Source organism: Lissotriton helveticus, chromosome 10, assembly GCF_964261635.1.
Source record: "Lissotriton helveticus chromosome 10, aLisHel1.1, whole genome shotgun sequence".
Classification (NCBI taxonomy): Eukaryota; Metazoa; Chordata; class Amphibia; order Caudata; family Salamandridae; genus Lissotriton; species Lissotriton helveticus.
In genome coordinates this window covers 703,348,383-703,370,777 of record NC_136071.1, presented here as the reverse complement: position 1 = coordinate 703,370,777, position 22,395 = coordinate 703,348,383, and the positions used below count along the sequence as shown (strand labels likewise).

Genomic DNA, 22,395 nt, shown 5'->3' with positions numbered 1-22,395 from the left:
ACATCTCACTGACTCACTCACTTGCCTCAACAACACTCCTTAGTCAACTTGCATCCTGAATATGAATATGTGTGTCGGTGTATGAGGGTCTCCCACAAATTTTTTACATTTTGAAATAGTGAGAGTGGGGTTAAAGTGCAGGTGCATGAGAAGCATTGTGGCCAAGTAACTACAACTACTGACCTTGGTACAGGGGGAACTTGGTTAGAATCCTAGCCTCGGGTCAGCATCCTGTAAGTCGGGGCAAATCAATTTATCTTCCTGTGCTTGAAATGAAAAATAATGTTTAACACAGTCTTGTTCTGTTCTTAAATCTCTCTAATACCCCTTGGCCAAATTGGCACGATAAAAGCTTAAAAAAATTGGCATATATGTATGATTGTATTTGTGAGGAGTGAATGAGTGTGTGTGTATCGTTTAATTGTGTATTTTATATGCAAGAAAGAGTGAGAGAAATTGAATGGGACATTGAGGAGGTGGATGTGTACATAACTCAGATGTGTAAATTAGTGCCCTACTAATATATGATTGATCCCTGTGATATCAGTCCAAATTTTATGAAAGTCTTAAACTATTACGGGGTTACAGGTCATGCACACAGACACACACTAACACATACTCTCTCATGAATGCTGTCCACACCAGTGTTTAATTTCTTTAAAAAATGCCTGGGTCCATGGTATTTAACAACAGTCCACAGCAGCCTACACACCCTGCCAGTGCCACGTGTTATCTAATACACATAACACTTAAATAAGTGTAGCCAATTGGACTATTCCATGTCACCAAAGCTATAAAAATGGCTTGGAGGAGGTATTGTTATTTAAACTGTAATGTATATTGCATTTTGAAACAATCTGCAGGTGTGCTCTGCTCAATGATGAGCAGACAGTGTGGAAAACTGTAAAAATAAGTGCTGGGAAACTCTACCACAAATTAAGCCAGAGCCACATATTTTGATGAAAAAGCTTCTTGCTAAGACCCTCTAAAATGTTCGGTTCTCAATCCAAAATTCTATTTGGCTAAGCATTTTAATGCATGATGAGTCACTTCTTGATTATACCAGAGCAATGAGATTATATTTTCTGTCCATGAGTTTCCCACTCAGTTTTGTCTTTCACATCTGATATCCACTGTGATAATAATTTGATACCAGTGTGCAATCCTTTTCTGTCAACAGACCGTCATGTCACAGACAAACTCACCCTTTCAACTTTATGGAGAAATACACAGAAATACACAAGAAAACATCTTATAAAAAATGTAGGGACAATTACATTTGTGCATTATAAATATTACACAAAATTGTATATGCACACACACACACAAACACACTACAATGTCTTGCAATATATACAGAACATTATTCAAGTACTTAACATATTAATTGTAGCAAACTCTGGATGGAATCTTCAGATTTCTAAAACTGCGGGCTACTTTTGGGACTTTCCCTCTTTTTCTATTTTTTTTGGGGGTTAAAGACTTTTATTGAGCAACAAAATCATGTTTACAGAAATGGGCCTACAACCGCACGCGCTGGCCGCTAAGATCGACGTACAATGTGATAAAAAAAACAATGGTCGCCATTCCGGCGGTCAGGCACAAACCGGATACAAGATGTCGCCCACAATATAAACAAAATAAGGCAATTTTCTTTTTTCAACACACCAAAAGCAACAAACATCAAAAAAGGCGAATGCGTAATAAGCAGAGTCAGCCCTGAAGGGGGGGGGGGGAAAACCCACTAATCAGGAATACGAAATCACAATCAGTAGGATAAGGCAAGGTGGGGGGACAGCGGGGAAGTCAATCAAATCAAAGTACAGTATACGAAATTTCAGAAACGCCAGCCTAGGGAGATAAGGTAACATCAGGGGCTTCCACCAGTGGAGAAGCACAAATATCTCAGCGATAGGCGTTCCACTGACACCAGATCTTCGTCCATGCCCTAGGTCTGCCCCTGGCTGTGTAAAAAGTCTTTTCGCGGAACATAGACCAGTCCATGTTTTCTTCCCACACAGAGACAGTGGGGGGCCTGTGTGAGCCCCAAAGTTGCGCTATGTCCCGCTTCGCAACCATATACCCCAGGGTCGCCCATCTGGTCTGGGCCACCGAATAATCGGTAGGTTCCCACACGTTCAACAAGCATCTCCGGGCCTCCGGCACCAGGGCAACTCCAGTCACATCAGCCACCACCGCAAGCACCTCAGTCCAATAGGCAGCCACCCTCGGACACTCCCAGATAATGTGAAGAAACGTAGCACTCATCCCACACCCAGGCTTGCATAGGCCATCCGGGGAAAAACCCATCGCAACCAAACGAGGACCAGTAACATACACCCGGTGGAGGATCTTGAGCTGAACCAGACGGAGACGGGCAGGAATGGCGACCTCTTTCGGAGAAGATAGTGCCAACTGCCAATCCTCATCATCCAATTCCAGCCCGTCGCCGACCCATGCCTCTCTAAGTCGAACAAGCAAGTCAGCGCGATTGTGAATCAGCTTCTTATAAATCAAGGAGATAGTGCTATCAGGGAGATGACCATCCAGGATACGATCTTCGAGGGGGGATGACTCGGGGATGGCTGTACCGGAAGTCAGAACAGAAGTGAGGGCATGACGGACCTGTAAATATCTAAAAAATTCTCTATCACTCAGGTCATAATCGTTCCGAAGGGCCTCGAAGGACTTCACCGCTCCATTCGCACACACGTCACCCACTCTAGAGATTCCAATCATGTCCCAGCAGTCAAACCCCTTCGTCGTCCAAAGACATCCCAGACGCTCAGATGCATAAAGCGGAGTCACCAGCGTCACTCGTTCATCCCACCCCAAGCTCACATTCGCAGCGCGCCATACACTAACCGCAATCCTGGTCGGTCCCGTAAGGTGGCGCCCAGCCGACCTAGAATAAAGCGCTCTATTAAAATCCCCACCCGGCATTTGGAGTCTGTCCATTTCAAAGGCCGGATCCGGACCCGGGGAATACATTGAGTGGTTAATGGCAGACAGTTGGGTAGCCCAATAATACCTCCTGATATCAGGAAGTGCTATGCCCCCGTCATACCAAGGGATGGTGAGCTTCGCAAGGGCAATACGTGGACGCCCGTCCCAAATCAGTTGCCTTTGTAGACTCTTGACCTCTCGGAAATAAGTAGCGGGGATATCATCATAGGAATTCTGGAGTGCGTAAAGGAATCGTGGCAAGGACATCATCTTGAAAAGGGCGGCTCTGCCCAGCGGCGACAAGGGTAATGTACGCCAGCGAGCCACGTCCAGCCTAAGTCTATGAAGCGGGGAAAGGAGATTACGTTCAAACCGGAGCGACGAATCCAGTGTAATAAAAACCCCCAGATATTTGAAACCGGACTGAACAACCTGGATGGGAAATCTATTCGGCAACGGGGGCAGATCACCCGAAATAACATAGACACAGGATTTAGCCCAGTTTATAATCAAACCAGAATTTTTGCCAAACGAGGTGAGAACGTCAAATAAGACATTTAAAGATGTACGCGGGGAAGTAAGGTAAAGAAGAATGTCGTCCGCGTAAAGCGAGACACGATCCTCAAAATCTGGGGACCAATGTATACCCTTGAGAGAAGGCTCCCAGCGAAGCCACGCAGCTAGCGGCTCTAACGCGAGAGCAAAAAGCAATGGAGACAAGGGGCACCCCTGTCTGGTCCCCCTACCGAGGGAAAAGGGAACTGAAACTCGACCGTTAACCACGACCTGTGCCAGGGGGTCGGTATACAGCAGCTTCACCCATCCGATAAACCCCGGACCAAAACCAAACTTCTCAAGAGCCGCCCAAAGGTAGGGCCACTCTATCGTGTCGAAGGCCATCGAGGCGTCCAACGAAGCCAAAATGGCCGGCTCCGTCAGAAGCCCCGCCCTCGCGATGGCTCCATGAAGGCGACGCAAATTAAGAGCTGTGTTACGGTGCGGGATAAATCCGGATTGGTCCGGATGAATCAAGTCACTAATGACCGTTAGGAGGCGAGTAGCCAAGATCTTGGCAAGAACCTTGGGCTCAACATTTAACAGGGAGATGGGTCTATATGACGAACAAAGATCCCGGGGCTTACCATCTTTAGGAATTACCACAATCGTAGCCAGGCGCTGGTCATATGGGAGAGCACCCCGCTCACGGGACTCCGAAAACATCGTTCGAAGATAGGGCACAATCTTATCAGGACACAGTTTGTATAACTCGATTGGCAGACCGTTCGGGCCCAAAGCCTTGCCCGAACGGAGAGAGCGAATTGCAGTCGCTATTTCGTCCGTAGAGAACGGGTCCTCCATAGAGACCCGCTCCAAATCAGAGAGGCAGGGCAAAGCTATGTCGCGCAGCAAGAGGCGAGAGTCGTCTGCATCCCTTTCCGACACTGGGGAGTAAACCGCACGAAAATAGTCCGCAAAACATTCCACTATTTCAACCGGGTCCGTCACTTTCACACCATTCAAAGTCTGAATCACAGGCACTACTCGATTCGCCCTCTCCCTCTTGTTCAACCAGGCAAGCAATTTACCCGCTTTGTCCCCAACATCATACAGACGACCCTGTTGCTCTCTAAACATCATTTTGGCCGCATCTGTGACCAGAGACTTATAGGCAAATTGCTTCAGACCCAGGGCATGGAGTTTGTCACGAGTAACATTCGATGCCAGGTCAGCCTCCATCTCAAGTATTTCCATCTCAAGGTCCACCACCTCCCGATTCCTCGCCTTTTTGGTTTCAGCAATGAGAGACAGGGCCTGCCCACGAATTACTGTCTTAAAAGCCTCCCATAGGGACACCGCAGAGGAGACAGACCCCTCGTTTTCTAGAAAGTAGTTGTTCAGGGCCTTAATCAATTGACTACGGGTCTCAGGGGAGGTCAGGTACCAAGGGTTGATAGGAGCCACCCGGCCCGCCGCCTCCACCCCCACATCAAAACAAAGCCAGAGCGGAGAATGGTCCGAGATGCCCCGGGGGAGGTGTCTAATCTCCCGGACAGCCGATGACTGCGCAGCTGGCATGAGGAAGTAATCCAGTCTAGACAAACTCCCATGGGCCCCAGAATGGAAAGTATACTGAAGCTGAGTGGGGTGCATAAGCCTCCAACAGTCCACCAAACCAAAAGTATCCAAAAAGCCACCCAACCACAATTGGGCCGAAGGAGTATCCCTAGGGGGGTAACGATCACTCAGACCGGAGAGAACAGAGTTAAAGTCACCAGCCATGAAAAGAGCACCATCAGGGAGTCCCAACAGCACTCGGCCCAAATCGGAGAAGGTAGAGGTCTGCAGGCCGGGGGGCACATAAACGGTGAACAGGGAAAGGGTCCGGCCCTCATATCGTCCCACGAGGACGGCATAACGCCCCCGATCATCGAGGATTACATCATCTATCGCAAGGGGAAGGGAAGCCCGGACAAGGATGCCCACCCCCCTGGAACCCGTTGTAAACCCTGAGTGCGCAACAAGACGATAGCCCCACCTATTCATTGCACGACAAGTATTACCCACTAGATGTGTCTCTTGCAGAAAGACAATATCGGGAGACAAACGTCGCAGGCATCGCAACGCCACCCCCCGTTTTATACGATCCCCTAGACCATTGACATTCCACGAAATAAACCTCAACCCGCTACCCCCCATCCCACAAAGTAATGCAGGAACCATCCCCCAATGAGCATGACACTGAAAATTCAATTATCAAGATAGAATCGCCTTGAAAAAACAAAACACAAACCACAAACGCCCCACCAACCCACCCCCCAACATCCAAGAAAACACCCCCCACCCTGCACCCCTGCAGTAAGCAAAGAAGCCACCCCAACATGCAGTGTGCCTGTCACCCAAAAACCCCCGTTCTACAAAAAGACCCCGGAGGAGGAAAAGGCCCTGTCCCACCCGCCACCCCGACAGAGATAAAGAAAGAAGAGAATACACAGAAAATAGAGGCGCTCAAATACAGAACCCAGGAAGAAATTACATGATACGGAGACAGGGGCCCAGACAACAAGTTCAGCTCTCTACACCACCCTCCGCACCACCCGGGTGCTCGGTGGGCTCAGTCAAAGTAGGCCGGTCCGGCAAAGAGTCCAGCCAGTCATTTACCGAATCAGGTCAATCAAAGAAAAGGGTCCGTTCATTGTACTCAACTCGTAGCCTGGTAGGAAAAAGCATGGCGTATCTCAGACCCAAGTCCCGAAGACGCTTCTTGACTCCACGGAAGCCCATTCGCTGTCTCTGCACAAGCTGTGAGAAGTCCGGGTAAAAGTTCACCGTGGCATTTTCGAAGGCCACCGGGCCCTTAACTCTCGAGGCCTGCAGGATAGCGTCTCGGTCCCTATAATGAAAAAGTTTTCCGACAATGGGCCTCGGCGGGGCGCCCGGCTTGCCCTGGCCACCCGGAACGCGATGGGCGCGTTCCACCGCAAAGAATTTGCTCAATCCAGATGGAGAAAGGTAGTTTTGTATCAAGTCCTCAACCAGGAGATCAACAGAATGTGGATCAGGATTTTCCGGAACACCAACCGCACGCACGTTGCAACGCCGTGCTCTGTTTTCAAAATCCTCCAAGCGCTGAGTCATGAAATCGTTCACCTTTCTGAGATTGCCGATCTCCGTCTGTATCTCCGAGACGTCGGCCGTGAGGCTAGATGACTTGAGGTCCAATGACTTCACCTTCTCATTGGTTTTAGATAAGTCGGCCCGAATCAAGTTCACATCAATAGCCACAGTATCAATTTTGTGGGCCAGAGCTTCATACTGTTGGCCGATGGTTTCTCTCATGCCAGAGATGGCGCCCATGATGTCCTGCAGGGACGGCTCCGCCGAAGCCTCTAAAGGGTGCCCCACTGCACTCGGGCCAGGCAAGGCGGCACTGGGGGACCCCTTCGATTGTGTGTATCGGTCCATGATATTAGACTGGACCGGGCCTCCGCGAAGGGGCGTCTTGGTCTTTCGCCTCTCCTGGTCCCCTCTGCCAGTCATAGTGTAGACCACGTCCCCGAGGGACCCACGCGACCTGGTGAAAATGGCCGCAGGAAGACAGGGCGCCGGAGCCAAAAGTTTGCAGCGAGGGCACATCGAGGTGTGAACCGGCCCGGAAGGATACGAAGTAGGCAAAAGGTGCAACTGCGACCTCGCACCGCTGGACTCAGCACCGGCCAGACACCTCCGCTGGAAGACGTAGTCTGAGTCAGAATTGAAACCGAAAGTTAAGAGGGGGACCCATAAGTCGAGTCCCCCTGCCGTTGTTGTTCAACTCAGACACGGCAGCAGAGCCTCACCAAGACCCGGGCGCACCACCAGGGCGGGCCCCGAAAGTTCGAGTCGACGTAGCGTCGGTGCCCCTGGTCCAATTCGAAATCCAAAAACAATATTAAGATCAGCCCAGGTTCCTCTTCATGAGTCATTGTAATGAATCAGGATATGTTCAGGATATCATGCCGGGAGAGGCGGGGGTCCGGAGAGCGCTGTGCTCACGCGGCCATCACGGATGCCCACCAAGCTCCTCCTTCTTTTTCTATTTTTGATGTTTGTTAGACCAGGCAGCCTTAAGGTGGTCTGCCCCTCAACATTTTGCCTTCCTACTCCACTTTTCTGACCTTGTTTTTGCTGGTATTAGGACTCTATGCACTTTGCCACTGCTAACCTGTGCTAAAGTGATTGTGCTCTCTCCGCTGAACATGGTAATATTGGTTTATCCTCAATTGGCATTTATAATTTACTTTTAAGTCCCTAGCAAAGTGGAAATACATGTACCTAGGGCTGCAAATTAAATGCTACTAGTGGACCTGCATCAATGGGTAAACGTGCCTACAAGGGATTTTCTTCCTTTTGTTCAATTTAATATATATAAGCAAACAATGGTCGTAAGCTCTATCTAGTAACTTACGGGTGTAAGCTTTTTGAAACATACATTTATAATGAAAAACTTTTAGGAGGGTACAAAGAACTGTTAGATATGGGGGTCTCTAGTTGGCACATATAGGTACTTGTGACAAATAGGGACCCTTGCCTCTAGTCAGGATAATGGGATTAAACTCCTAAAATAACCCCTGCTCACCCCCTTGGTAGCATGGCACGAGCAGACAGGCTTGTCTCAGAGGCAGTGTGTAAAGCATTTGTGACCACATACAGTAACCCAGTGACAACACTACAAATGGACACCACACAAGGTTGTATATAAAAAATAAGTATCCTTTAAATAGGGTTACCACAAGACCATAAACAACAAAAATATGCAATACTGTTACTTTAAGATGGTAGATTTAGCTTAGTTAAGTTCAGTTCTTAAGATGCAACACTTTGCGTTAATGTACCTTAGGTTGCGTTGCGCTTCCACGACAAGCAATGTCACAGCGAGGGAAATGCGTCAAAGTTCAAGTACAAAGAAATAAAGACGTGAAGATCATCCAGATGTGGCATGCTTCTCCGGGGATGCGAGAAGTTCTCGGTTCGATGCGTGGACTGCAGCGGCAACACCCTTATTCAGCGATGCGACGGCAGCAGCTCCAACTGCGACACTCTTCTCCCACGATGCGTGAAGCTTCAGTGCAATGCGACAACTACAGCGGCGACATCCACAATGCGACGGCAGCAGCTCCAACAGCGGCACGCTTCTCAGGGATGCAAGGCGCTTTTCTTCTATACAGTGCGACAGTTCCAGCGGCAACACCCTCCTTCGGATTTGCGACGGTAGGCACAACGATGGCAACACACTCCAACCTCGTTGCGAGACTCTTCTCTTGAAGCGGTGCAATGCGAAAGCTACAATGGCGACACCCTGCTTCGGAGTTGCGACGGCAGCAGCAGCGACGGCAACTCGCTTCCTCTTCGTTTCAGCACGCTTCTCTCAATGTGGTGCAGTGCGACAGTTCCAGCGGCGACAACCTCCTTCGGAGTTGGGACGGCAGGCACAGCGACGGCGACACGCTTCTTCTCAATGAGTCGCGCTTCCAGCTCCTTGCGGCACAAAGTTCCTCAGAAGGCCCAAAACAGCAGCAGGCACTTCCAAAAGAACACTGGGGAGCTGGGGGTTGAAGTCTGTTGTCCCTGAGACTTCAGCAGGAGGCAAGCTCTTTTCCAAGCCCTTGGAGATCCTTTACAAGTTGAAAGTAAAGTACACAAAGCTCCTTTCTCCTTCCTTTGGCAGTAAGGCAAACACTGCAGGCCAATCCCCCAAGCAGCACTTCAGCTTGGGGATAGTCTCTCCTCAGTTTCCTCAGGTTCCTCTCCTCAGTAAAGGTTTTCTCTTGTAGTCCAAAGTGATCTAATTTCATGGGATCAGGGTCCCAATATTTATAACCCAAAATCCTTTGTTCTCTGATGGGAGAGGGGCCTTTGCCCAGTCCAAACCAGTTCTGAAGCACTCTGTTTACCAGACTTCTCCTTTCCCTTTCACAGTGCAGGGCAGAAACATCAGACACCCCACAGGATGTAGAGCCAGCAGTGTGGAAGGCAAGTACAGTCCTGGTGAACTTTGTTTACAGGACTCCTTCTCTTCTTTCAGTGTGCAGGGCAGAGACATCAGCCGCTCCCCAGTGGGTGGAGCCAGCATTGTAGAAGGCAGGCACAGCCCTATTCAAGGTTCAGGTGCAACTCCTCCCACCCATCTAGATGCAGATCTCTCTATTCACCACTGGGCTGACTCATCCTGTCTCTTGGAATCCCCCAGCCCTGTCACTCACAAAACCAGACAAAGGCAAACACAACCTAGCAGAGGCAGGCTTGAAAGGTTAGGAAAGCAAATACCTATTTTCTAAAAGTGGTATTTGCAAACACAGAATGTTAAAACCTACTTCACTAAAAGATGTATTTTATCCTTCTGAGTTCAGGCATACTAAACTTGAATTTCTACCATGTTCCTCGAGTCAGTTAGGATTATAAAATGTAATATTTCTAACGGCCCATTCTGGCCTATGAAGAACAGGTAGCCTTGCAATAGTGAAAAACGAAAATTGCTGTAATTCACTGTTAGGACATGCCACACACACCAGGGCTTGTCCTACCTTATACTTACAATGCACCCTGCCCTTGGGCCTACCATAGGGGTGACTGATATGAAGAAAAGGGAAGGTTTAGGGACTGGCAAGTAGGTGCACTTGTCCAGTCAGCATGACAGTACCAGACTGCATGCAGGCTCTGCAATGGCAGACCTTAGACACACTTTACAAGGCTGCTTCTGTGGGAAGCACAACCAGTGCTGCAGGCCCACCAGCAGCATGTGGATTTACATGCCCTGGGCACACTCAGTGCACTAGACTAGGGTCTGACAAGTAAACCAAATAGCCAAACATGGAACCACTGATTAATACATCAATTTACAACAGGGAGCACTTGAACTGTGGCACTGGACAACAGTGGCACAGTGCCCAAACCATCTAATACCAGCAAAAATACATGAGGCAACAGCAAAAATGGAAGGAAGACCCTCGCCAATGGTGCCAGGTCTAACATACATCAACACATAGTGACTGAGCTTGACAGTTCGGGCTGGACTGTTCCCCTGATGGACAGGGTCAAGACTGATTTGCATATGGCTAGGTGCAAACTGGGGTGGCGCACTGGCTGAAGAGTGACCTTCAAGCTGCTCACACAGGCCTCCAAAGCCCTCCACAACACCAGACCTCAATACCTTGACAAAATAATCTTCTTCCATGCCCCCAAAAGAATCCTCCGCTCCACTCCTCTAAACTAGCCCTGGCCTTAATCCCCTGCATCCACAGAGCTAGAACGGGAGGCAGATCCATCTCCTACATCGTGGCCAAGACCTCGAACAAACTCCCCTTCAGCATCAGAGGAAGCCCAACACTGCAAGCCTTCAGAAAGGACCTCAAGACCTGGCTCTTCAGGTGACATCAGAGCTGCCCTCCCCCCAGTGCCTTGAGACCCTAGCGAGTGAGTAGCACGTTCTACAGTGAGCAAAAGAAAGATGGATTTAACCAAGATTTCTTGTTCAATATTCCTTCCCTCATCTTTTTGTGTTGCATTTTCACTCTAAGTGGGAAGGGTATGCCCAGACATGTGTCCTGTGCTCGCTACTTCCCCGGTTTCAAGCTAGCCCGCCTGATGGGGGTTGATGCCCTGTAACCGGTCCCAGGATGCTTATTTTCATTTCCAGGGATTACCTGGCCTGGCAGTTCGGGCTGGACTGTTCCCTTGGGGAACAGGGTCAAGGCTGATTTGCACGTGGATGGGTCCAAACTGGGATGGCCTAATGAACAAATGAACAATGGATTTAACCAAGCTCTCTTGTCTGGGGGAGAATGTATGATTTATTCAGCATTTCGTCCATCAAAGGTTTGTGTAGCACTTTTCCCTTAAGGGGTTGGGTTTTCCCAGACGTGGGTCCCTTGCTCGATGTGGAACTGGATTCAAGCTAGCCTGACTGATGAGGGGTAATCCCCCTAAACCGATCCCAAGATGCTTGTTTACGGTCAAGGGAGGACCTGGCTTGGCATTTCGGGCTGGACTGTTCCCTTGAGGTACAGGGTCAAGACTGATTTGGAAATGGCTGGGTACAGCCAGGGGTGGCGTATTGAGCAAAAGAACAATGGAATTAACCCAGATCTCATGACAGGGATAAATGTATGATATATTCAGCATTCAGTCCATCAATTGTTTGTGTAGCACTTTTAGAAAGTTGGCATTTCCTTGTTTTAGCCATTTGATGCCTGTTTTTTATCACATGACTGGGTGTATTTTTTCCCCCCGGAGTTTTATATAGCGCAACCTTGACCCGAAGGTATCGGTATCGGAGCGCTTTACATGAGCACCAATTTCATTACAGTCAGGCACATTCACTTTTGTTAGGCATGGTTGACAGTTGGGCTTTGTGTATTCATCTTACACACAATGGGAGCTTAGGTGTGTCTCAATGGGCAATCTCTGGCAGGAATGGAGGATGAGCTTGGCGCAGCCTCACCTACACCAGAATAGGCTGTGTCCTGCTCAAACACAAAGGGCTGCATACACCCCTGTATTGAGTCTGGAGATAGGACAGTAAGGGAGGACATCTGCATACTTCAAAGGAATGTAATTGAAATCTCCCCCACTTCAAAGGCACCACTGGGTATAAGTACTGGACCTCAGACACCACCACTTCAGTACACTTCCGGACCTGTAAAGGATGAAGGGCTACTGTGCTGTTGAAGTACTGCCACTCTTCTGGACTCTTGCTTTGCTGTGCTGATCTTCTGCCTTCTTGCCTGGGTGAAAGGGACTAGACCTGCATCTCTTGAACCCAAAACCAAGATTGACTGCAAGAGCTAGTAGACTGGCCTCCTGCGCTGAAGCCTCAGAGGCATGACAGAGTTCCAACCTACTTGGATCTGCACCTGGACTCTGAAATCTGTGAGTCTACCTGGCAAAAGGTTGCCACCCAAGTCCTGTACCCTTGGAATTGGGCCTAAGAGAGCGGAACCAATGCATCTTCTCTGAGTGATTTATCTCCGAGAAGACCTAAGGTATCTTGTGGGTTGAGCAGCGCATCCCTGAGCAGAACGGATGCATCGCTGCTGCTTCATGGATTGAACTTGTCGCAAAAGATTTGCATCGCATCCACAACCTGTATCTGGAGACTGATGCATCGCCTTTGGAACCACCAGTGTGCAATGTTTTCCCCAGTGCAGCTCATCGTATCTCTCATTGATGGCAGCCTTGATGATGATGCCTAAACTCCACATTGCAGTTTAACCGCTTATCGTAACTGACGCATCGCCTCAACTGTGCATCCCATACCCAGCTCCAGACATCACTTTGCAAGCCCCGTTGACAAGATCCTTGATGTTGACACAACAGGACTGCACACCGCAGCCTCGCTGCATCTTGGGGCCAACACATCATCTCGTGCTGAGTGACACATCTTCGACGTGAATCCACGCAGCGCTCTGCAGCCAGTATTTAAGGTGCTCTGTTCACCGGGCCTATCTGGGTCCCTGTAGCCGACCCACAGTCCATCTCAGTTGGCCTAAACGTGGGACATTGACCCTGTTCAGCATGACCAGATATCCCCAATAGCACGTTTGCTTTATGGCACTATATGTTACCATAAACTATAAAAATTAATATTCAGGTTCTACTAATTGGATTTTCTTCATTTTGATCTTGGCTCATTTATTACATTTGGACCTGTATTTCCAACCTGGTGTGGGATCTTTTTGTGTGCTGTTGTCTCTGTTTTAATGTTTGAAGTGTTGCACAAATACTTTACACACTGCCTCTAAGTTAAGCCTTACTACTCTGTGCCAAGCTACCATAAGATGAGCGCAGGATAATTCGGGGTTTGCTTGTACCTTATTCTTACTAGGGTTGTGGTTACAGCTTGACCAGGGCTTACACCCCAGTCAACTAACAACCCGCATTCTAACGTTAGTGATCAGCAGTGAGATTAGAATTTGTGTTTGTGCAGTACTTTAATGCATACTGCCATTCCATACCTAAGACCAATTCAGATTTTTAATTCTCCCTGTTTGGCATTTTTGATTTTCCAAAATCCTATCTCTGTCTGTTGAATCTGAAACTGCACCTGCATGCATGGAATTTGAGCTGGCCAACATGGAGATCTGCACTTTGGTCCACTTCAATGACTTCTGCAAGGAGTTTGGACTTCCTGCTGAGAGCACCACTGGGAAGGTGGAGTTGCAAAAGGTGCCGAGAACATGGGAAGAAGCACCAGTCCATACTGGGTGAGACCACAGAAGAGGGTGAGGAAATAGGGTGCCACCTGCAGTAGAATGGGAAGATTAGAGCCCTGGCATAAAGCTTCCTGCATGGGCAGAGATCAGCATCTCCTCCCTTGGCCTGTCCACAGAAGAACTGGTGGAGAGGAATGAGGGGAGGGCATTCAAGCTGCAAATGGTCAAATTGAAAGTAGAGGAGAAAAAGGCAGAAAAAGCTGTGTAGGAGAAAAAATAATACTGACTCATGGAGTGAATCTAAAAGTGCTGGTCATCAAAGCCAGACAGGCAGATTCCAGTAGTGATGGTTGTGGCATACCTGCAGAGTCTGAAGGTAATAAAAGAGTTTGCATACCTAAGGATCTGGTACCCAGTTATGTGGTGGGAGATGACTTAGACAAATAGTTTTCTGCCTACGAGGTAGCCCTGACGCTCCACAAGGTCCCAGAAGAGCATTGGGGGGGGGAGGGGGGGGACTGTAGAAACACATGCCTACTCTGGGGGCATGCATCTAACTCTAGAGGTTCAGGACCAAACCATGAAAACACCCATGAAAGCCATTTTACTTGTGCAGGTTGGATTGGCCTCTGAAAAGTATGGCCAAAAGTTCAGGAACATTCAGAAGCTCCTCAACCAGTCCTGGGTAGATTTTGTGGTTTACTACAGTAAGCCGCAGAATCGTTGGGTGTGAGGCAGCAAAGTTAGTGCTTTTAAAGGCTTGCACCATCTAGTCATGAGAGAGCACATGCTCAGTATCTGTTTTACTGAGTTGCGCCAGCACCTAGTTGACAGTAAGCTGACTGACACCAGGAAGCTTGCTGAGGAGGAGCAGTACCAGAGTGTCCAAACAGTTATCGGGGACACTCCCACAAATGTATTCAGGGTTCCAACCAGAAGAGGGAGGAGAAAAACTTACAAAAAGACTCAGGAGTTCTCTAAAGGAGGACCTTGTCAACTGCTATCCAGAGCCCATCCCTCTGTGGTTGTAACTAAGATGTGGTGGTCAGCGCTCTGATATACATTTTTAGGTTTCCTGAAGGAGGTAGTGTCTGACTGAGATACTAACTTCATGTCAGCATACATGAAGTCCATGTGGGAAGAGTGTGGGATAACCTATAAGTTTACCACATCCTATCACCCCTAAATCAATGGTCTTGTGGATAGATTGAAAAGCATGAGGCCCATGAGGCCTAAGTGGGAATTCCTCCTCCCATACCTTCTCTTTGCCCACAGAGAGGTGCCACAGAAAGGAGTAGGATTTACCCCATTTGAGCTCCTGTATAGCCACCCGTTAGGGACCTATGAGCTTTGTTAGGAAGGGTGGGAGCTAGCTCCCAGGAAACCCCCCAAGGATGTTGTCAGCCACATGCTGACCCCATGCATCCAGATGCACCACTTCTGGAAAAGCAATATTGAGCCAAGAAGTTATGATGCCCTGTACAACCAGAAGGCCACTCTAGTGGAGTTTCAGCCTGGCCAGAAAGTATGGGCCTTGGAGCAGGTGAGGCTGAGATCTCTCCAGAATCGCTGGATGGACTCGTTTGAGTTGAAGGAGTGAAAGGGGAAGTCCAGATAACTGGTGAATCTCCAGACCCCTAGGAAACCCTTAAGGGTGCTCCACCTGAAACATCTCAAACCTCACTTCGAGAGGTCTGAAGTGAGCAAGCTCCTGGTGACAGATGAGAGAGTGGAGAGGAAAGCAAGCCTCTCCCTGATGTCCTATTTTCCCTGGAATACAATGGGTCAGTGGAAGATCTCAACCATTCTTCTACCCTGACCCCAGAGCAGCAGAGCATCTCTTATCAGTTTGTGGTAAGCTGGCTCTATATCTGATATATCAAAATGAAATATATCACAGAAAGAGTCCAGGGGTTCACTTATGAGTAGACAGGGGCTTGCTCTAGCAATCCCAATGTGCTCTTCTAGGGAGGAAGTGTAGTTGAACAGCGTAGGCTCATCAAAGAGGTGTGTAAGACATCGGCTAGTACAAACAATTCACACAACTTAATAAGTGATATGCCCCAAATTATAAAAATAACACGTACATTTATATATATATTTAGCACAAGATTAAACAGGATCAGGTAAGTATGTTTTTGAAGAGAAAAACTTTTGGGTTTAAAAAGTCAACACAGTGCAATTTTTAGAAGCTTCAATGTTATCCTACGGGAGGAACATCAAGTTCGGCATTCAGGTACAGTACAGTGTCTTACAAGACCAAATTCCGGGACATAAGGTGAGTGGTGGGCAAGGTCCAAGGCAGCATCAGCTAGACACCACCAGTGGCACTAGCGTTGCCGGGTGAAGGGCTGCAAAACAGCATCAGGAGCCCAATGGAAATCAATGGGGATCAGTCTCCATAAAAAGAGGCTGCAGGTGTTGACTGGGAGGACACTCAGGCTGAACCAACAGGGGGGCTTAGGCATCACCCTGCTTGGGAAGGGGAGACATCTTTGGTCATGTTCTCCATGGGCCAGGGGTGACGGGTGCAGAGGTGTACTTAGGCATTGAGTTTTAGTCACCGGGAGCGGCCACGGTTTAGGGGGCCTGTGAACAGAGGCTGCAGGCATCATTGGGAAGTCAACAACTGGGAGACCCAAGGTGGGCTTCGAGTCTGGAGGTTCTGGGGACCACGTTGGTACAGTTGGCCTACTTCAGGTCAGGCTAGGTGGCTCTGGTGCCGTGGCGTTTTCTGGCATCGGGTTTCCTCGGTCTTGGAACCTCATAGTTTAGTCTTTGGTACCTGCAGGATGCAGGGAAATGGTTCCCCTGTCCCACAGGAGTTCTTGGTTTCTGGGTGAAGTACTGAAGGGTCTCCCAGGCCTTGAAAACACAGCAGCCACAGGACAAGTCAGATTTTGATGCACTTGTCAAAGTCTCCAGGCAGACAAGCAGGGTTGGCGGCAAGTCAGTTGCTGTATCTTCTGTTCTTGCTCTTTGAGATTCTTCACTTCTGTCTTCTTTTTTCAGGTCGGCAATATCTGCTCTTCTGGTGTCAGGGGCTCTCCTAAGTACCGGATCTAGAGGCGCTAGGGGAGTGTAGGGTAGAAGGCAATGGGCTACCTAGAATTGGATCACTACACCCTCTATAAGACGACTTACTGTGGGAAGTGGGCATAATCCCATCCCAAAATTCCTACGTTTGATATCATCAAGATGGCCAACTCTGAACAGTTGTACCTACTTCTAGTAACCCATATTAAGAGTGGTACTAGCCAGGGGGTGGGCATGCCTCTCTGACTATCTAATTTTCCCACCTGTCGTGGTGCCACAGGGCACTGGACAATGGGGGTTGGTTTCCTCTGCAGTGAGGGAAGCCAGGTTCACATATCAAAGGCAGTAGCTTCTTTGAAGATTCCCTGCCTTGGAATGCTGGGGAACTAATTTTCACTGGTGTCCAGTACATGTACTCAAACTCAAAATAGCTTCCCTGTTCACTTCTACTGGCAGCAATAGTGCTGACCAGCACACAGGTATATCTGCTCTTGCAGTTATCCCCTTCCATGGACTATATTGCACACTGCCTCTGTGCTGTAAGGCCTGCAGTAGGGGTGACTTACCTTTACTTAATGCAGTGTCTGTGGGCATGGCACACGAGGTTGTGTTCCATATTGTGATATTACTTGTGTCTCCACCAAGACACGCAGCCTGCAGTGGCAGTGTGTATATTTTTGGTGAGGGGTCCTTTAGGGTGGCACAATGAATGCTGCAGCCCTTAAGGACCACCTTTGGCCTCCTTGCCCTCAGTATCAGGGGTACCACCTACTGGGAGGACCAAAGAGATTTCCAAATGGGGTACAATTGCACAGTTTTGGGAAAGAGATCTGACACTAGGGACCTGGTTATCAGGAACCCAGTGCCCTTCCAGTTGAAATCACATCAAACACCTTTGCTGGGCTTCTGGCTGTGGTGCGGCCTGGAGAGAGAGACAGCAGACCAGGCGCAGCCATCTTCCGTGTTTCGAATTTTGGATTAAAATATCGATCAAGACGCGGGCTTTCATTTTCCACAAGCGACGTTGTAGCATGTATACATGGACCAGCATGGCAAGGAAAGCCAAAATGGATCTACCGACGTTACCAAGAATATGCTACCAGCTGGTGGTGATGCAAAACGTGTACCTGTGACGCACAAGCCTTAAAGTAGTGGCCCTAGTGGGGCTCTTCCACCACAGAGGATTTTATGTTCATCAAATGGTGCCCAGCATGTCTTATCACAAACTCAAAAGACTGTCTCCGTCAATCAGAAGCCTACTGTTCAGGCTAAAGTGACACAAATTCAACAGCACACCAAACCAGTGACACAAGTGCGACTTCAGCCTTCCCACTTGCCTACTCCACATCCGCAGGCATGTAGACCACCTTCAAAAACAACAGAACAAGAGAAGCAACAGCCTAGTCAGAATCCTAAATCGGCTGATCTGAAAGGCAATGACCATCCATGTGACCAGGAAAAAAAACCAGTGGTGTTTGGAAGATTTTGAAATTGAACGTCCATTGGGTAAAGGAAAGTTTGGCAATGTGTATCTTGCCCGTGAGCAGCAAAGCAAATTCATTCTAGCATTGAAGGTGCTCTTCAAATCTCAGCTGGAAAAGGCAAGAGTTGAACATCAGCTAAGGAGAGAAGTTGAAATCCAGTCTCATTTAACCCCTTGTATGCTCATGACGAGCTGAGCTCGTTATGGCATACTGTGCTCGGGTGCTCATGACGAGCTCAGCTCGTCATGAGCACCCCCCACCGGGGGAGCACTGGCGGGTGCCCTATCTACTTTGTTTGTACAGGGAAGGCAGGGGAAGACCTTCCCCTAGCTCCCCCGGCCCCCCGTCAGTGTCATCAATGACGTCAGCGCGCAAGGCGCGCTGACGTCATTGGAGGTTCCCTTTCTGCTCCGACGCGCAGGGAAGCCATTTGCTTCCTGCGCGTCGGAGGAGAAACAGGTAAGTTTGGGGGCTGGGGCGAGGGGATTTAAACTAAAGAGGCCATTTCCTTTCCCTACCAAACCCACACATTTCTGAAAAGTAGACACCCGGGGGCTTCCAAGGAGGTATGGCTTTCGTGGATCCCCCAATGTTCCCTTACCCAGAATTCCTTGCAAACCTCAATTTTCGCTGGAAAAATCATTTTTTCACACAGAAGTGTATGGGTTTGGTCGGTTTCCCTAGATGGCCGTCGAGCACGGGGCCAAAAACCCAGATAACCCCCCATGCAAAAGCAAGTGTTTTTGACATTGGCAATTTTGAAGTCGCCACACTAACTTTTGGGCCCTTGCCTGTCGCCAGTGCTTGGGCCTCCCACACAAGTGAGGCACCATTTTTATCGGGAGAATTGGGGGAATGCTGGGTGGTAGGAAATGTGTGTGAGCCCAGTGATGTCACGCTTTACCACACCAAGATGTGTGAAAAAACTGATTTTTACAGCTAAAATTGAGGTTTGCAGGGGATTCTGGGTAAGGAAATTTTAGGGGATCCACGCAAGCCATACCTCCTTGAAAGCCCCCGGGTGTCTACTTTTGAGAAATGTGTAGGTTTGGTAGGTTTCCCTAGATGGCCATCGAGCACAAACCCAGGTGACCCCCCTTGCAAAAGCAGGTGTTTTTGACACAGGCAATTTTGAAGTAGCCACACTACGTTTTGGGCCTTTGCCTGTCGCAGCTATTTGGGCCTCCCACACAAGTGAGGCACCATTTTAATTGGGAGACCTGGGGGAACGCTGGGTGGTAAGAGATTTGTGTGAGCCCAGTGATGCCATGCTTTCGCACACACAAATATGTGGAAAAACTGATTTTTTTCAGCTAAAATTGAGGTTTGCAGGGGATTCTGGGTAAGGAAACTTTGGGGGATCCACGGACGTCATACCTCCTTGAAAGCCCTCAGGTGTCTACTTTCCAGAAATGTATAGGTTTGCTAGGTTTCTTTAGGTGCCGGCAGAGCTAGGGTTCAAAAACTACAGCTAGTCACTTTGCCAAAAAAGGGTCATTTTTCACTGCGAAATTGAGGTGTGATTACGTTGCGTTTTGCGCCGTTTCCTGTCGCAGGCACTCGGCCTACCCACACAAGTGGGGTACCATTTTTCTCGGAAGACTTTGGGGAACGCAGGGTGGAAGGACATTTGTGGATCCACGCAGATTCCAGAACTTTCCACCACAGAAATGTGGGGTAAATGTGTTTTTTTGGTCCATTGTTTAAGTTTGCAAGGGATTATGGGTAACAGAGCCTGGTGGGAGGTAGTCAAGTCACCCCATCCTGGATTTCCCTGGGTGTCTAGTTTTCAGAAATGTATAGGTTTGCTAGGTTTCTTTAGGTGCCGGCAGAGCTAGGGTTAAAAAACTACAGCTAGACACTTTGCCAAAAAAGGGTCAATTGTCACTGCGCAATTGAGGTGTGACCACATTGCGTTTTGCGCCGTATCCAGTCGCAGGCACTAGGCCGACCCACACAAGTGGGGTACCATTTTTCTCAGAAGACTTTCGGGAATGCGGGGTGGCTGGAAATTTGTGGATCCACGCAGATTCCATAACTTTCCACCTCATAAATATAGGAAAAATTTGTTTTTTTGTACACTTTTTTAGGTTTGCAAGGGATTGTGGGTAACAGAACCTGGTAGGAGGCAGTCAAGTCACCCCATCATGGATTCCCCAGGGTGTCTACTTTTAAAAAATGTATAGGTTTGCTAGGTTTCCCTAGGTGCTGGAAGAGCTAGGGTGCACAAACTACAGCTAGGCACTTTGCCAAAAAAAGGGTACATTTTTTACTGCGAAATTGAGGTGTGACCACGTTGCATTTTGCGTCATTTCCTGTCGCAGGCACAAGGCCGACCCACACAAGTGAGGTACTGTTTTCATCGGGAGACTTAGGGTAATTCAGATTTGTAAATCAACTGCTATTACCTATTGAGTTTTCATGCATTTCTCCCTTCCAAATGAAAGACATTATATTAAAAAAAAGTCATTTTGAAAAATGACCAATATTTTGAAAATGTGCAAATATATACTGTTTCTAAACTCTACAATTTTTACCCAATTCAGAAATACATAGGTGTCTTTCATACCGATTTTTCCATGTATACATTTTCCCAGAATATTTGCTCTATACCCGGTACATAATAAAATACCATTGCAAGTTGCTGCTCAGTTTTTGTCTCTGGGCTCGTCGTGTTCTTGGTGAACCTACAAGTCCTATATATCCCCACAACCAGGAAGATCCAACGGATGTAACCGGATAATGCTTTCAAAGAGCTGTCAAAATTACAAGAAGTTACAGGTGAAAACGTTGAGACAAAAGGCTGTTTTTTTCAACTATTTTTCAATTTTGTCAATATTTAACTGTTAGTTTCTATAAAGAAACCTTCATGGATTTAGACAAATGACCCCTTTATGAAATCAGAATTCTGTCTACATTTATAAAATGTATAGCTTTCCAGGATCCATTATTGCTTTCAATCTCATTTCTACCATTAACTGGAAGGCGGTTGAAAGCACTAAAAATAGCAAAAATAGGCTATGTCCCAGACAAATGCCAAAACTGTGTGGAAAATGTTGGTTCTCTGACAAAAGACTGTCATTCCCTAAAATCTAGGAAAATGCTGATTTGAGCCCCACAAACCCTTTTTTGATAACATTTGCAGGGAAAAACCCAGAGGCTTTCATTTGCAACCCGTTTTCCCAAAATGTTTCTGAAAAAAACAAACATTTTACTGTATTTTGCCTAATTTCTGGGACCCCTCCAAGGGAATCCACAAACCCTGGGTACCTTTAGAATCCCCATGATGTTGGAAGAAAAGGACATAAAATTGGCCAGGATACCTTGTGTGGTCAAAAAGTTACAGGGGCCTAAGCAAGCACTACCCCAAATAGCAAAAAAAAAGGCTTAGCACAGGAGGGGAAAAGGCCTAGCAGCGAAGGGGTTAAGGCATCCCAACATATTAAGGCTGTATGGTTACTTCCATGATGCTACCTAGGTGTACCTTATTTTGGAATATGCACCACGTGGAGAACTATTCAGAGAACTCCCAAAAATATAAGATGTTTGATGACCAAAGATCTGCTACGTACATCACAGAGCTGGCAGATGCACTGTCTTACTACCACTCGAAGAAAGTCATTCACAGGGACATCAAGCCTGAGAACTTACTGCTTGGCTCAAATGGAGAGCTGAAAATTGCAGACTTTGGTTGGTCTGTGCATGCACCCTCATCCCGGCAAAGTACGCTTTGCGGTACTTTAGATTACCTGCCTCCTGAGATGATTGAAGGTTAAATGCATGACAATGAAGTGGATCTCTGGAGTCTTGGTGTGCTGTACTATGAATTTCTTGTTGGAAAGCCACCTTTTGAAGCTGACTCACATCAGGAAACCTACAGGCGCATTTCCAAGGTTGAATATCAGTTTCCTTCATCTGTGAATGATGGCGCTCATGACCTGATCTCAAAGCTGCTGAAACTTAATCCATACCAAAGGTTGCCTTTAAAGGATGTGATGGAACACCCGTGGATTGTAGCAAACTCCTCTAAGCATCCCACAAGTCAAAGGAATTCTGTAACGCCTTCACAGTGACCCATCCTAAAACAGAGGGCCATAATCTTGCACATATTTGCACCCGCTAGAACAAGTTCAGCACAATTATTGGCAGTGGAAAGCATTTCCAGGAGCATTCCAAAGTTTACTTTTAGCTGACTAAGCTGAAATACGAGCACATGAGTGGTTGTCAATCAGTGTCCTTTA

At 47.9% G+C, this 22,395-nt stretch overlaps 1 pseudogene; it reads left to right on the top strand.

The window, feature by feature from the left end:
• The first annotated feature begins 17,709 nt into the window (after nt 1–17,709).
• Nucleotides 17,710–22,227, top strand: LOC144784084 (aurora kinase C pseudogene; annotated as a pseudogene).
• The last annotated feature ends 168 nt before the right edge of the window (nt 22,228–22,395 follow it).